This window comes from Acipenser ruthenus, chromosome 3, assembly GCF_902713425.1.
Source record: "Acipenser ruthenus chromosome 3, fAciRut3.2 maternal haplotype, whole genome shotgun sequence".
Classification (NCBI taxonomy): domain Eukaryota; kingdom Metazoa; phylum Chordata; class Actinopteri; order Acipenseriformes; family Acipenseridae; genus Acipenser; species Acipenser ruthenus.
This window is the reverse complement of record NC_081191.1, coordinates 92,578,852-92,595,433: the sequence shown is the minus strand read 5'-3', so window position 1 is coordinate 92,595,433 and position 16,582 is coordinate 92,578,852. Positions and strand designations below refer to the sequence as shown.

Genomic DNA, 16,582 nt, shown 5'->3' with positions numbered 1-16,582 from the left:
TCAGGACCTCCAGTATTACAGTGTGAGCGCAGGGAGCAGGGAGTTATTGAACAGGCTGGCAGGGCGTGTCAGGACCTCCAGTATTACAGTGTGAGTGCAGGGAGCAGGGAGTTATTGAACAGGCTGGCAGGGCGTGTCAGGACCTCCAGTATTACAGTGTGAGTGCAGGGAGCAGGGAGTTATTGCACCTCCCTTTCTCCACATGGCACCAAACAGTTAAGTACTTCCTTTCAACAGGACACCCTGTTAACCCTCAATGGCTGAGTGTTTTTTCTCAATTCAGCCTCAATTTGAAGAAAGAAAATGAAAAACTGGACATTGATGGAAAATCTCTTCATGCATATAACAGGCTCTCAACTACTGTAGCTAGGAGACAGAGCACAAACAAACCAATAGAACAATAATAACCCTCTGTATACAATGACACAGCGAGCAGAGCTGGTTTGAGAGGCCAGCAACCAGGACCATAGGGGCCCCCACTAGGCAATGTTATATCTACTGAGCAGTGAAAAACAAAACTGGAAAGCAAAAATTCAGACTAGAACCGCATCTGTCACCTTGCTATGGCCAAGTGGCCAAGACTGTTTACTTTTACAACAATTGTTGTTAATATAAAATGGCCTGGTTGTAACAATAAGGCCTGCTGATCTTTTAAGATGGCTTTCTGAATTTTGAAAGCGATTTGTTTATTTCTTGTGTGAAGAGAGCCACTGGGCTTCACATTGGAACAGAGGCGTGCCTGGAGAGATCTTCGTACTGGGCATCTCAAATCCATTACAACAATACAATTCATAAATGGATTTCAAACTATAACAAGCTTCAATACTAGGGAACCCCAGACAGCCGCTGATGATCCCAGCCCTGGAAGTGCTAACATTAAAATGAATGTAATCTCCCTTCGGCTGATAATTGTACTGTAGTAAAAGGCTGAATATTCCCTGGGAGGGTGAAAGCCCCATTGCATTGAACAGGATTAACTCCTTCCAGAAACACCATCCTCAGCGCATTCCTGAGAAGCTTCCTCACTGTCCATCATTATCATAGGGAGACTGGGAGAACTAAACCTGGGCACTTCCACACCATAAACCGGAACACAGTCTCCAAAGAGAGGCTTCTATAAGATGCACTGTAATGTTATTGTATATGTTACAGGGTTACACTAGAAACATCATGAGTCATTATGTAAAAGCCATAGCCCCCAGCAGCGCAGGCCAATTAAACTGGACCATCCAAAGGGTATTGTGTAACTATGGAAGAAACAGTGTTCAATATTGAACTATATTTAGTTGTCCGAATGTTAGCATGTATGAAACAGTACGTAATAAGAACGTTTTCTACTCACCTACTTTATTTTATTTTGCGTACATCCTTATATCCAACACTACACTATTTTTTAATCATAAACGAGCAGGTTTAATCACTAACCCTACCAGGATTCCCAATTCTGTGATCTCAGAAATGATTACAGAATTCACAATTCTGCAGACATTTGCAGAAATTGTCTCACATAGGAAACCGTTTTTTGGTTATTAATATTTTTAAATCAGAAATACAGGCATGTTAATTTGCTGTAGTTTATTTTGGTGCTCACAGCACATCCAGCAGCTTCCGTCTAAACTACAGGATGAATCATGCACACAGATTATAACTGCAAATGTTTGTGCTGAATAGTACCCCAAAACCTTCCATGAAGATGTCCCTCGTACTAGCCTCGAAGGCAAAAAAGTTAGGATAATTAAGATAATAGCGATACCGGTTGAAATGAGGGAGGATCCAATCTGAATTAATGGCACCACACACCGGCAGCTACAGTTATACAAATGTGTAACATCTGCAAATAAAAATGTGAAGGATATTATCATTGTTAAAAAATAAATAAATAAATAAATAAACTTTCGAAACCCTCCGGGGCCCTCTGAGTGCGTGGGCCTGTGTGCAGAGTTGTACCTGCTGCACCTGCTATTGCTCCGCCACTGATGCAGGGAATCATGTCCCAAGCACAGAACAGACAGATTCAAATTCTTACGACTTTACAAGATGTTAAATACCCCTTAACACAGGGCGTTTCCCACTCCCCTGTTTCTGGCACTTAGCCAATAGTAACGCGCCCTGTTACTGGGTGTTGGTACTTTTACATGCCCCCGACCCAGCCAAAGCCTGAATTTCAAAAGGTCCTTTGAAATTCAAAGTAACCAGATCTTATCCTGTTTCCCCAGACAGAGGGTGTTACAGGGGAGATATAGTTAAGGATGTATTCCTTCTTACTATAACAAGAGAATTTTAAAATGGTTAAGAATGTCCGCCCATGTTGTTGCATGATCTGAGTGAGATACTTAAAACATGAAGGAACAGAAAAGTTCAGGTTACACAGAAATTAAAGCAGTGTATGTGTGTACACCAGTTGAGATGTGTTCAAAAGATGGGACTATATGTCATGTGCTGAGGTAGCCCTGAAAATGGCTTGCCAGCAAGAAATTACCATTTATGTTAACCCACTATTATTAAGTTTACTATCTTGGGTGTGTCAGTTTTTTCCAGCTGCTAGCAGTTGTTCGTTAGAAGGTGCCGTTGGCTAATTTAACTACCTTCTCAAGAATATGCAACTTCAGATGACCTTACCACTCGCTTCCACTTCCTCTGCCAATCCTTATGAACTAACAGCGTATAGGAGATTTGTGAATTTAGGTCACTCAAGTGTATGGAATGTGTGCTGTAAACAGACAGATCATTTAAACCAAGCAGAATAAAATCTGCTGTTATTTTCTCTATTCCATGTAACAAAAAATAAACAAACAGTTTAAACAAAACACAATACTAAACAAAATGGCACACGGGCCAAAGTAATAAGCACACACTGTAGTTCCTTTTATAAAAACGAGTACCTCGTTCGCTGGCTGGTAGCATTCGCTCTCACTTACTCTCCCTGCTCTGAGTCTGGAGTGGGTCTTTTATACTGTGGCTGGAGCCTTAATTCCCTATTAAAACAATTACCTTATTAAGGCTCCAGCCCCATTCCCACAGGCTTTATTGGGATGGGGATTTAACCCCAGTCTGTTCATTATCACTGCAGCGCTGGCGGATGTACTGCCTTAACCAGCCAGTGTGAGGAAGATCAGGGGAGCCAGTGTGAGTTAGATCAGGGGACCCGGCCTGGCTCCCAGAGTTAAAGCAACAGATCAGGTGTCTGTTTAATCTAGCTTTCTATGTACTTCCATTACACAGACAACACCACACCCCATTACACTTACAAAACTCTACCCCATTGCACAGACAACAGCGCACCCCATTACACTTACAAAACTCTACCCCATTACACAGACAACAGCGCACCCCATTACACTTACAAAACTCTACCCCATTGCACAGACAACACCGCACCCCATTACACTTACAAAACTCTACCCCATTGCACAGACAACACCGCACCCCATTACACTTAAAAAACTCTACCCCATTACACAGACAACACTGACCCCATTACACTTACAAAACTCTACCCCATTACACAGACAACACTGCCCCCATTACACTTACAAAACTCTACCTCATTACACAGACAACACTGCCCCCATTACACTTACAAAACTCTACCCCATTGCACAGACAATGTCGCACCCCATTACACTTACAAAACTCTACCCCATTGCACAGACAACACCGCCCCCTATTACACAGACAATGTCGCACCCCATTACCACTTACAAAACTCTACCCCATTGCACAGACAACAGCGCACCCCATTACATAGACAACACCGCCCCCATTACACTTACAAAACTCTACCCCATTACACAGACAACAGCGCACCCCATTACACTTACAAAACTCTACCCCATTGCACAGACAACACCGCACCCCATTACAGACAACAGCGCACCCCATTACACTTACAAAACTCTACCCCATTACACTTACAAAACTCTACCCCATTACACTTACAAAACTCTACCCCATTACACAGACAACACTGCCCCATTACACTTACAAAACTCTACCCCATTACACAGACAACAATGCCCCCATTACACTTACAAAACTCTACCTCATTGCACAGACAACACTGCCCCCATTACACTTACAAAACTCTACCCCATTACACAGACAACACCGCACCCCATTACACAGACAACACCGCACCCCATTACACTTACAAAACTCATATTAAAAAACAATATTTAAGACAGAACAATAAAGCTCAGTAGAAATCTACTCAGCACGCCCATGTGATTAAAGGATAGGTGTGTGTTGATTTTTATGGAAGTGCATTGGATTTGACTGCTCTCTAAAAGTGCTTTGTGAAACCAGCCCCCATTGCCTCTACTTCCAGAGTCAGGTGTTTTTAATGCCACACAGGTGATGATGTCATACAGCCCAGGTGCTGCTGTGGTGGTTTGTTTTCAAGCCGAGGGGATTATGAACAGAGGAACTGTTCTCAAGCTGTATTATTGTAACGCAGCAGTGAGACTGGACTCTTTGTGTATTTTGCATGCACAGTTACTGTGCTGGAATTGTTCCAGTATGACTGGGAAGCAGCTCCCTGTTGTTGTTCTTCACTGAGCTGGTGAAAGAAGGAACAGATGTGCTTCTCTGTGTTATTGCTTGGCAGCGATGTGGCTGAAACCTGTCTCTCGATTCGCTCACAGGAGAGACCGGAAGAAATGTTGGAATTGAGAAGAGGCCACTGCTCATCGAGAACGGTGCATTGCTGCATACATTTCATTTGATTTCAATAGTATTTCAGAGGTTACTACTGTACCTGGAAAACCATGACATGCTTTTATTAAAAGTGCTTCCTATTGTACCATACAAACAGACTAAATGCGTTGCTCTCGGGGGTTCGTCTGTTTGTTACTTATATTTAAGGTATGTTTAATTGTTTGGTGGCTTCCTCTAATCAATTTGAGAGTGCTTCACTCGTGGGTCTGACACAGTGATGAGGGAGCAAGGTATACACCCTGAACTGGATTGGAGGCAGTCACTGAACACTCAGAAACACACACCAAGAGGGCTGGCCTCTTACAACACAACACAACACAGCGCTAGTTACTTTGGGAGGAGCAGCTGCCCTTGCTTTAGAATCCTGGGAGAGCAGCTGGAGTTGGACAGCATTCAGGAATTCAACTTTCCTTGAAAAAACAAACTAACAGAAAAAAATCCATCCCATTTTCTTTTTAATGGAACTGGACATAATTCAAATTTCAAATAAAGAATAGCAACAGTTAACAGCGTTTCATGTTTCTCTCTTTCCATGTCATAAAAGTAATGTTATCTTAGCTGTTGTTACTAAAATGCAGTCAGACAGGAAAATCCAGTGCTGTTAACTGCTGCCCTGTTAATACACAGCATTCACGACAACCCCAGTGCTGTTAACTGCTGCCCTGTTAATACACAGCATTCATGAGCACCCTGCCAGTGCTGTTAACTGCTGCCCTGTTAATACACAGCATTCATGAGCACCCTGCCAGTGCTGTTAACTGCTGCCCTGTTAATGCACAGCATTCATGACTACCCCAGTGCTGTTAACTGCTGCCCTGTTAATACACAGCATTCATGAGCACCCTGCCAGTGCTGTTAACTGCTGCCCTGTTAATGCACAGCATTCATGAGTACCCTGCCAGTGCTGTTAACTGCTGCCCTGTTAATACACAGCATTCATGAGCACCCTGCCAGTGATGTTAACTGCTGCCCTGTTAATGCACAGCATTCATGACTACCCCAGTGCTGTTAACTGCTGCCCTGTTAATACACAGCATTCATGAGTACCCTGCCAGTGCTGTTAACTGCTGCCCTGTTAATACACAGCATTCATGAGCACCCTGCCAGTGCTGTTAACTGCTGCCCTGTTAATGCACAGCATTCATGACTACCCCAGTGCTGTTAACTGCTGCCCTGTTTACACAGCATTCATGAGTACCCTGCCAGTGCTGTTAACTGCTGCCCTGTTAATACACAGCATTCATGAGTACCCTGCCAGTGCTGTTAACTGCTGCCCTGTTAATACACAGCATTCATGAGTACCCTGCCAGTGCTGTTAACTGCTGCCCTGTTAATACACAGCATTCATGAGTACCCTGCCAGTGCTGTTAACTGCTGCCCTGTTAATACACAGCATTCATGAGCACCCTGCCAGTGCTGTTAACTGCTGCCCTGTTAATACACAGCATTCATGACTACCCCAGTGCTGTTAACTGCTGCCCTGTTTACACAGCATTCATGAGTACCCTGCCAGTGCTGTTAACTGCTGCCCTGTTAATACACAGCATTCATGAGTACCCTGCCAGTGCTGTTAACTGCTGCCCTGTTAATACACAGCATTCATGAGTACCCTGCCAGTACAGCAGGTGTAGGGCCCCACACAGACAGAACATAGTTACTAACAGCACTAACAGTGGACTGAGGTCTTCTTCACTGCACATGTCCCTTTCATCCTGCTTGCATAACAATTAAGACCATGAGATTAAGACCTTTAATAAAAATCCTATCCCGAGCCAGTGCACCCAATGAGAAATACAGTGATAGAACATCAGGGAAAGATTAGACAGACATTAGTATTATTATTATTATTATTATTATTATTATTATTATTATTTATTTCTTAGCAGACACCCTTACCCAGGGCGACTTACAGTTGTATACAAAATAAAATACATATCAAGAATTACTGCACAATTAAGAGCAAGATACAAAATACAATGACTTCAGTCCTAATAAGAGCAAATACAAAACACATTGGGGCAGTTCAAGAGCAGATAACAGTGTTGATAGTTACATCAGGGTTAGATACAAGTGCACGTGAAATACAAAATGGTACAGATTGGATTAAGTGCAGGATTAAATACAGTAAAATAGGGAGCAGGTAAGTGCAAGTTAAAGGGCATTAAAGGCAGAGTGCTATATTGTCCAGAAGGGAAGAGTTGAGTTTTACAGGTGTTGTCTGAAGAGGTGTTTCTTGAGGAGCCGTCGGAAGGTGGTGAGGGACTGGGCAGTCCTGACATACGTAGGAAGGTCGTTCCACCACTGCGGGGTGAGGGTGGAGAAGGAGCGGGCTCTGGAGGCAGGGGAGCGTAGAGGAGGTACAGCCAGTCTTCTAGACATGGACAGTAAGCACTGCCAACTAAGGAAGGATTAGGCAGGCATGGACAGCAAGCACAGCCAGCTCTCTCATGCAGTGGGAGAGCGATAACATTCTCTTTGTATAGAGATGGACTTATAGCCAAAGTATAGGAGTTTTTTTTTACATTGGTAGAATGATACATTGAATAAAAGCTACTTTAAAGTTTAAAATGTAAGATCCAATTGACGGCCCTGCTTGCTTCTCTTTTGCAGGTCGTGTTTTTTGTCTTGGTGAAAGACCACACATACACTAGAGACGGTTCAGTAAACTGAAGCCGGATTTGAATTCTTGAAGCTATGCCACATGCTGACTGCAGCACACAAAAATGTCCTGGCACCTTCTGTTGACTTTGGTGTGAATGCCATTGTTCTAGTTGTGGGCCTGTGTGACTATGTCAATTAAACCTGCTGCTTCCAGGTTGGGTTTGCTTACAGGGGCGTCAGCAGCAGCACTCTTATAACAAGCCATTCTCCTTCCAGAGATAATCTCGACAGATCCAGCATCTCGGATAACAAACTTGGTTTCCAAGCAGTCAGGTTCCAGTGTTAAAGAAATTAAACTACTGTACTGAGAGCAATGTGTGTGTGTGTGCACTTACTGTACTGACAGCAATGTGTGTGTGCACTTACTGTACTGAGAGCAATGTGCAGCGTATGCTGTGGAACATAAAGAGACGGGTTTTAAAATAACTAAACTCCAAAGCTGTGAATGTGCATTTCCCCTCTGATAAGGTTCACTACCCCATATTAAACAATACCTGGCTTTGTTTTGTGTCAAGGATAGAGCATGTTTTCATTCTTCAACAAGAGAAATAGTATGTGCCCACAATCGTGTAACAATTGTACACTCACACCAAATGCACCAAGTGTCTGTTAAGAGCATTCTTCAAGAGTTTAGCCTCCTGTGCTCCATACCCTCAGAAAGCAGAATGCAGCTTGTTTGAAAAGTGGGTCCACCAAACCTGACAGCACCTTCAGGCCACAGACAAAGGCATTTAACCCTGAAGTTGGATCTGCAGCATGTCCAGAGTCCTTGTCAGCCTGTGATCCAGGTATCAGACTCTCTCTAAATCAGGATCTGCAGCATGTCCAGAGTTCATGTCAGCCTGTGATCCAGGTATCAGACTATCTCTAAATCAGGATCTGCAGCATGTCCAGAGTCCTTGTCAGCCTGTGATCCAGGTATCAGACTCTCTCTAAATCAGGATCTGCAGCATGTCCAGAGTCCTTGTCAGCCTGTGATCCAGGTATCAGACTCTCTCTAAATCAGGATCTGCAGCATGTCCAGAGTTCATGTCAGCCTGCGAGCCAGGTATCGGACTATCTCTAAATCAGGATCTGCAGCATGTCCAGAGACCATGTCAGCCTGCGAGCCAGGTATCAGACTCTCTCTAAATCAGGATCTGCAGCATGTCCAGAGACCATGTCAGCCTGCGAGCTAGGTATCGGCCTCTCTCTAAATCAGGATCTGCAGCATGTCCAGAGTTCATGTCAGCCTGTGATCCAGGTATCGGACTATCTCTAAATCAGGATCTGCAGCATGTCCAGAGACCATGTCAGCCTGCGAGCCAGGTATCAGACTCTCTCTAAATCAGGATCTGCAGCATGTCCAGAGTTCATGTCAGCCTGTGATCCAGGTAAAGACTCTCTCTAAATCAGGATCTGCAGCATGTCCAGAGTTCATGTCAGCCTGTGATCCAGGTATCAGACTCTCTCTAAATCAGGATCTGCAGCATGTCCAGAGACCATGTCAGCCTGCGAGCCAGGTATTGGACTCTCTCTAAATCAGGATCTGCAGCATGTCCAGAGTTCATGTCAGCCTGTGATCCAGGTATCAGACTCTCTCTAAATCAGGATCTGCAGCATGTCCAGAGTTCATGTCAGCCTGTGATCCAGGTATTGGACTCTCTCTAAATCAGGATCTGCAGCATGTCCAGAGTTCATGTCAGCCTGTGATCCAGGTATCAGACTCTCTCTAAATCAGGATCTGCAGCATGTCCAGAGACCATGTCAGCCTGCGAGCCAGGTATCAGACTCTCTCTAAATCAGGATCTGCAGCATGTCCAGAGTCCTTGTCAGCCTATGACCCAGGTATCGGACTATCTCAAAATCAGGAGTGGCCAAAGCTGGTACCTCCAGTCCTGGTCTTGGTTCCAATCCTGTTCTAAATTGTTTAATTTAACCAATTAATCCTCCATCCAGACCCTGAAGTAGTTCATTATATAACTGTACCTGTTTAACGTGGAGTGAAATAATGGTCCTCAGGACTGTGATTGGACAGCCCTGCTCTAAAAAAAAACTGCATTTCTTTATTTTAGTTTCAAGGTGGTCTTTTAATTATTATTTATTTCTTAGCCGACACCCTTATCCAGGGCGACTTACAATTGTTACAAGATATCACATTATTTTTACATACAATTACCCATTTATACAGTTGGGTTTTTACTAAAGCAATCTAAGTAAAGTACCTTGCTCAAGGGTACAGCAGCAGTGTCCCCCACCAGGGATTGAACCCACAACCCTCCGGTCAAGAGTCCAGAACCCTAACCACTACTCCACACTGCTGCTCTAATGTAACAACATCTTGAAATGTAATTCGCAGGATATTCCACTTTTAATAAGGAACCCTGATGTCAGTTTATACTGACTGCATTATGCAAACCTTACAGAATAGGCAATACAATCAACAAAACAATATGCAAGAAATCACTTGTAAAATAAAATGCAATGTAGAAACAAAACTATAAACACAGCGCCCCCTTGTGCTATTCTGCAGCACAGCATGTACTGTATAAGGGCTGTCCTGTTTCAAGCTTCCCCGTTTCCACTGTAGTTTACATGACATTCTCTCTGACCTTTTGTACAAAACAATACATATTTTCTTTAGGACATCCTCACTGTGTAACCCCTTCAGATACACAAAGAACTGAGTGGCTGTGCAAACGGTTTATTTTTAAAACACATTTGAGAGCGACTCAAGAGGAAACTGACAAATGACCAGACCCAACCTGTCAGTACATTGGAAACCATGCTTTAAATGATTCAAGTTTGCATGATTTTCATTTGTGGGCCACACATGTCCCTTGTATTTTAAAGGATTAAGACGGCAAAGACAACCTGATGCAAATCACCGCTGATCTGACTGATCACGTCAAGACCAAAGACGCTTCTCTTTTCTGCAAACTTTGATTGCATCCCTACGGTATTTAACCATCATACCAAATGAATATTTAAAAGTAAATACTGGAGTGTACTACTGGGGGCAGCCAGGATTGTTCAGGTTAATTGGGTACCAGTCTCATTTACTATGCAAAGCATCTCAGTCACAAGAACCACATTTCATTTATTTCAGAGGCACACAATACTACCACCTGTTGGCAGATACCAGAACTACAGCCTTAAAACCTGTGTTGTGCAAACGCTGGGACTGTACAGACAACACATTAAAGAGGAGGAGGAAGAACAAAAACGATGATATTATTCTAAAGAGGACTTGCTTTTCATAGCCTGGTCAAAACCTTAAGAGCCAAGTCAAATCCTTGATACGCGTGATACATCAATAATACCACATTGCATATGAACCCCTTATACAAAATAGTTTAGTGTCATATTGTAAAAAGATACATATACTGTATATATTAGTATGTGATACTGCTTGAGGGATATCATCAAGTCCAATAAAACTCTGTAACAGTACTTATTTAAGTTCATTTTGGAAAACAAAAAAAAACATTGCAAAGTGCGCAGCTAGACAGACAATGCATGTATTAAAACCCAAACGTGCTTCAGTTAAAATGATAGACCAGGATACCCTACTGCTCTTTGCATTAAAGCAGCTCAACTTGATAAGAAGTTTTAGCCTCAACAAATATACAGAGGAAACTAAATGTCTGTATAAAGAGAGTCAATAATGGCTAGCTTAAACTATTTTTTGTGAAAACCCTACATTTTATGCCCATTGATTTTGAACAGTATGCCCTTCGTATAAAATAATCCTGTGACGATGGTCTGCCTGCTCTCTTGTGTAGAACTGTACCTCAGCTTGGATAGACGACCTGTTGCGATGCAGTCCCATTTCCAGTGATCTGCACAGACGAGTCAGCATTCACAACATGGTAACACTGCTCAGAAAGACAAGGGGCAGCCCTGCAGTGTTCACAGCATTCACAACAAGGTAACACTGCTCAGAAAGACAAGGGGCAAGCCCTGCAGTGTTCACAGCATTCACAACAAGGTAACACTGCTCAGAAAGACAAGGGGCAAGCCCTGCAGTGTTCACAGCATTCACAACAAGGTAACACTGCTCAGAAAGACAAGGGGCAAGCCCTGCAGTGTTCACAGCATTCACAACAAGGTAACACTGCTCAGAAAGACAAGGGGCAAGCCCTGCAGTGTTCACAGCATTCACAACAAGGTAACACTGCTCAGAAAGACAAGGGGCAAGCCCTGCAGTGTTCACAGCATTCACAACAAGGTAACACTGCTCAGAAAGACAAGGGGCAAGCCCTGCAGTGTTCACAGGATTCACAACAAGGTAACACTGCTCAGAAAGACAAGGGGCAAGCCCTGCAGTGTTCACAGCATTCACAACAAGGTAACACTGCTCAGAAAGACAAGGGGCAAGCCCTGCAGTGTTCACAGCATTCACAACAAGGTAACACTGCTCAGAAAGACAAGGGGCAGCCCTGCAGTGTTCACAGCATTCACAACAAGGTAACACTGCTCAGAAAGACAAGGGGCAAGCCCTGCAGTGTTCACAGCATTCACAACAAGGTAACACTGCTCAGAAAGACAAGGGGCAAGCCCTGCAGTGTTCTCAGTATGTGGCTTGCATTAATAAGCGACACCATTTGAGGTCAATCTACATTACCACTGCTGATTTGACAAAAATAGCTAAACTTACTTTAGAAAAAAAAAAACACACATTCATAATAGTATTTTAAAAATATACATAATATCGAGGAGAGAAGTTTACTCACCCACATCAAAAGCAGGAACACTGAACTCTGTCCGAACTTGACACGCTTCGACGCAGCTTGAGTGCACTGAACTAATTGCTGGCGTTTCGTTTTTGTCATTACATAAATCACATTTAAAGACGAAGATGATAGAATGTAGCGTGTTATTAACCAAGAAAAATAAAAAACAAACTAACACATAAACATCATGTCGTCACAACTAAGTTTGTAAAACATATATTTATTTTACCTGCGTTTTCAACAAACTGCTTAGACCGAGATTGGTTTAAGAAAGTTCTGCATAGACAGCTGACCGTTAAACAAACACAGGGTAAACCATTCTGATATCTGTGGGGAGGAGACACCCGCTGTGACAAAGTTCTGTGCAATTAAAGATTCACATTTTCTAAACACAGCTCCAAACGGTATTTTACTTTTATCAAATAACTAGTTTGCGTTTGCGTGTTTTACTTCTATGTATACACAATGACAGCTGCACACCTGTAGTGGTCATGTTAAAGCCTCTCTCTCTCTCTTCAGATATGCAGCTTTCAGAAGCAGGGACATTAACTATATGCTGAAATATGAAGTTAGCATTGAAACAATAGGTAATGACATGAGATTCACACAGCATACATACTGAGCAGGTAAGAAGTGAAAGATTAGGAACACGCATCTCTTTGAAGGGTATTTTTGCAAAGAAGAGAATCTATCTATCAAACTCAGTTCTGCTGAACCTTGCTCAGTACCTTATTCATATCATAATCCAGGGGTAAAGTACATATACAGTAGATACGGAGGTTCTCTCCGTGCACAGTTTCCCATACTTACATTTTAACATATAGGTTATATATAGAGATCCACTTGTCCAATTGAGATGAAACTTGCTAAAAAACCAATAACACGTTTAGGGTATATGATTAGTGCAGAATACCCTGGTGTGTGTGGATGCTGTCTGACTGCATCTCACACTCACTGTACATGTTTAGACATACAAGAATGTGCACATATACTACAACGCCTGAAGACTCGTCATATTTTATATACCTACCTGCATGAAACCTCTGGGGGTGACGATTTACATTTTCAGTCAGTAATCAGTGACATAGGCACTCGTGTGAAAATGTTAGACCACTTTGTGGTTTAATTGGGCATCTTAAACTTCTAAAAAGTGTCATGCATTTTACCATTTGTGGCTATGCGTTCCTTTTCTCTTACTATTTTAAATTGCTTGCATGCGTGGCCTATGAAGTCATCAGTTAAATTTGACAATCACTAATTTGCCTATTTTGACAATTTCCCAAGGTTTTCAGTTCCAGTGGTTTGATTTGATATGCACAACAAATCAAAACAGAAGCAATGGGGTGTTCTTATACATGTGCACACTGCTGAACTACAGAAGCAATGGGGTGTTCTAATACATGTGCACACTGCTGAACTACAGAAGCAATGGGGTGTTCTAATACATGTGCACACTTCTGAACTACAGAAGCAATGGGGTGTTCTAATACATGTGCACACTGCTGAACTACAGAAGCAATGGGGTGTTCTAATACATGTGCACACTGCTGAACTACAGAAGCAATGGGGTGTTCGAATACATGTGCACACTGCTGAACTACAGAAGCAATGGGCTGTTCTAATACATGTGCACACTGCTGAACTACAGAAGCAATGGGGTGTTCTAATACATGTGCACACGACTGTTTCTGCAATTCAATATTTTGGAATTCCAATTCATTATACCCATGTTCCTGTAATGTGGCACAGAAAGATGATTACCAAGTAGTCTCCCTTCGCTCTGAGCAAAGCATCTTATTTTCTTTCCTGAAATAAAATCAACATTAATGTAGGGTTACCATATGGCTCCAGATTAACCGGACGCTTTGAGACAGACCGGGATTTCAAAACTCCCCCTAAATTGAAAGTAATTCACGTATAAATTAGCTCCACCTTTGCTGAGATTAATCCTGCTGTGGTGGAATTGCTTGGGTGCAGCAAACAAGTCCCACTGATCAGCTGCTTCTGATCAGATCTTAATGAACGAATAGCTAATCTATTGATAGAGCAACGAGATGATGATGTGACTGAATTTTAACAAACAGAAAAAAATAGCGACTGGCTGCAATTCATTCTTAGTATAATACAATTATTTGACGCTCACATGGGTATTTAAGCGCCATTATTAATTGTAGCTGAGGATGGTTCATTTACACATTCATTTACTTCAATTTAGGGGCAAGTTTGAAATCCCATTCTGTCTCACAGCGTCCAGTTAATCTGGAGCCACGTGGTAACCCTAATTAATGGTTCTCCTAAAGAACTCTTGTTTAGACCATGAAGAGAGTCTGAAAGCAATCATGTGCATGCACTGTATACAAGTATGCAGCTGCCACATATAATGTGCATCCTCCTGAATGTGTGATGTGTAGGGTAAACACAATGTGCATCCTCCTGAATGTGTGATGTGTAGGGTAAACACAATGCGTGTCCTGAATGTGTGATGTGTAGGGTAAACACAATGTGTGTCCTGAATGTGTGATGTGTAGGGTAAACACAACGTGTGTCTTGAATGTGTGATGTGTAGGGTAAACACAATATGTGTCCTGAATGTGTGATGTGTAGGGTAAACACAATGTGTGTCCTGAATGTAATGTGTAGGGTAAACAGAATGTGTTTCCTGAATGTGTGATGTGTAGGGTAAACACAATGTGTCCTGAATGTGTGATGTGTAGGGTAAACACAACGTGTGTCTTGAATGTGTGATGTGTAGGGTAAACACAACGTGTGTCCTGAATGTGTGATGTGTAGGGTAAACACAATATGTGTCCTGAATGTGTGTCCTCCTGTATGTGTAGGGTAAACACAATGTGTGTCCTGAATGTGTGATGTGTAGGGTAAACACAACGTGTGTCTTGAATGTGTGATGTGTAGGGTAAACACAATATGTGTCCTGAATGTGTGATGTGTAGGGTAAACACAATGTGTGTCCTGAATGTGTGTCCTCCTGTATGTGTAGGGTAAACACAATGTGTGTCCTGAATGTGTGTCCTCCTGTATGTGTAGGGTAAACACAATGTGTGTCCTGAATGTGTGATGTGTAGGGTAAACACAACGTGTGTCTTGAATGTGTGATGTGTAGGGTAAACACAATATGTGTCCTGAATGTGTGATGTGTAGGGTAAACACAATGTGTGTCCTGAATGTGTGTCCTCCTGTATGTGTAGGGTAAACACAATGTGTGTCCTGAATGTGTGATGTGTAGGGTAAACACAACGTGTGTCTTGAATGTGTGATGTGTAGGGTAAACACAACGTGTGTCCTGAATGTGTGATGTGTAGGGTAAACACAATATGTGTCCTGAATGTGTGATGTGTAGGGTAAACACAATGTGTGTCCTGAATGTGTGATGTGTAGGGTAAACACAACGTGTGTCTTGAATGTGTGATGTGTAGGGTAAACACAACGTGTGTCCTGAATGTGTGATGTGTAGGGTAAACACAATATGTGTCCTGAATGTGTGATGTGTAGGGTAAACACAATGTGTGTCCTCCTGTATGTGTAGGGTAAACACAATGTGTGTCCTGAATGTGTGATGTGTAAACACAATGTGTGTCCTGAATGTGTGATGTGTAGGGTAAACACAACGTGTGTCTTGAATGTGTGATGTGTAGGGTAAACACAATATGTGTCCTGAATGTGTGATGTGTAGGGTAAACACAATGTGTGTCCTGAATGTGTGTCCTCCTGTATGTGTAGGGTAAACACAATGTGTGTCCTGAATGTGTGATGTGTAGGGTAAACACAACGTGTGTCTTGAATGTGTGATGTGTAGGGTAAACACAACGTGTGTCCTGAATGTGTGATGTGTAGGGTAAACACAATATGTGTCCTGAATGTGTGATGTGTAGGGTAAACACAATGTGTGTCCTGAATGTGTGATGTGTAGGGTAAACACAACGTGTGTCTTGAATGTGTGATGTGTAGGGTAAACACAACGTGTGTCCTGAATGTGTGATGTGTAGGGTAAACACAATATGTGTCCTGAATGTGTGATGTGTAGGGTAAACACAATGTGTGTCCTCCTGTATGTGTAGGGTAAACACAATGTGTGTCCTGAATGTGTGATGTGTAAACACAATGTGTGTCCTGAATGTGTGATGTGTAGGGTAAACACAATGTGTGTCCTGAATGTGTGATGTGTAGGGTAAACACAATGTGTGTCCTGAATGTAATGTGTAGGGTAAACAGAATGTGTTTCCTGAATGTGTGATGTGTAGGGTAAACACAATGTGTCCTGAATGTGTGATGTGTAGGGTAAACACAATGTGTGTCTTGAATGTGTGATGTGTAGGGTAAACACAATGTGTGTCTTGAATGTGTGATGTGTAGGGTAAACACAATGTGTGTCCTGAATGTGTGATGTGTAGGGTAAACACACTAGGGTTTGCTCTTGTTACTCAGCGGCTGCTGCAAGTCACAGTAATGTGTAGGTGTTTATTGAAGGAACT

General features: G+C 42.5%; 1 protein-coding gene across 1 annotated transcript in view; it reads right to left on the bottom strand.

Annotated features, from left to right (window-relative positions):
- vill (villin-like) overlaps positions 1 to 12,390 on the bottom strand; it is a 41,993-nt gene extending 29,603 nt beyond the window's left edge. Inside the window, exon 1 of the mRNA XM_033993886.3 lies at positions 12,093 to 12,390. The gene's annotated coding sequence lies outside the window, so the exon portion shown is untranslated. The remainder of the gene's footprint in view (positions 1 to 12,092) is intronic.
- Between the last annotated feature and the right edge of the window lie 4,192 nt (positions 12,391 to 16,582).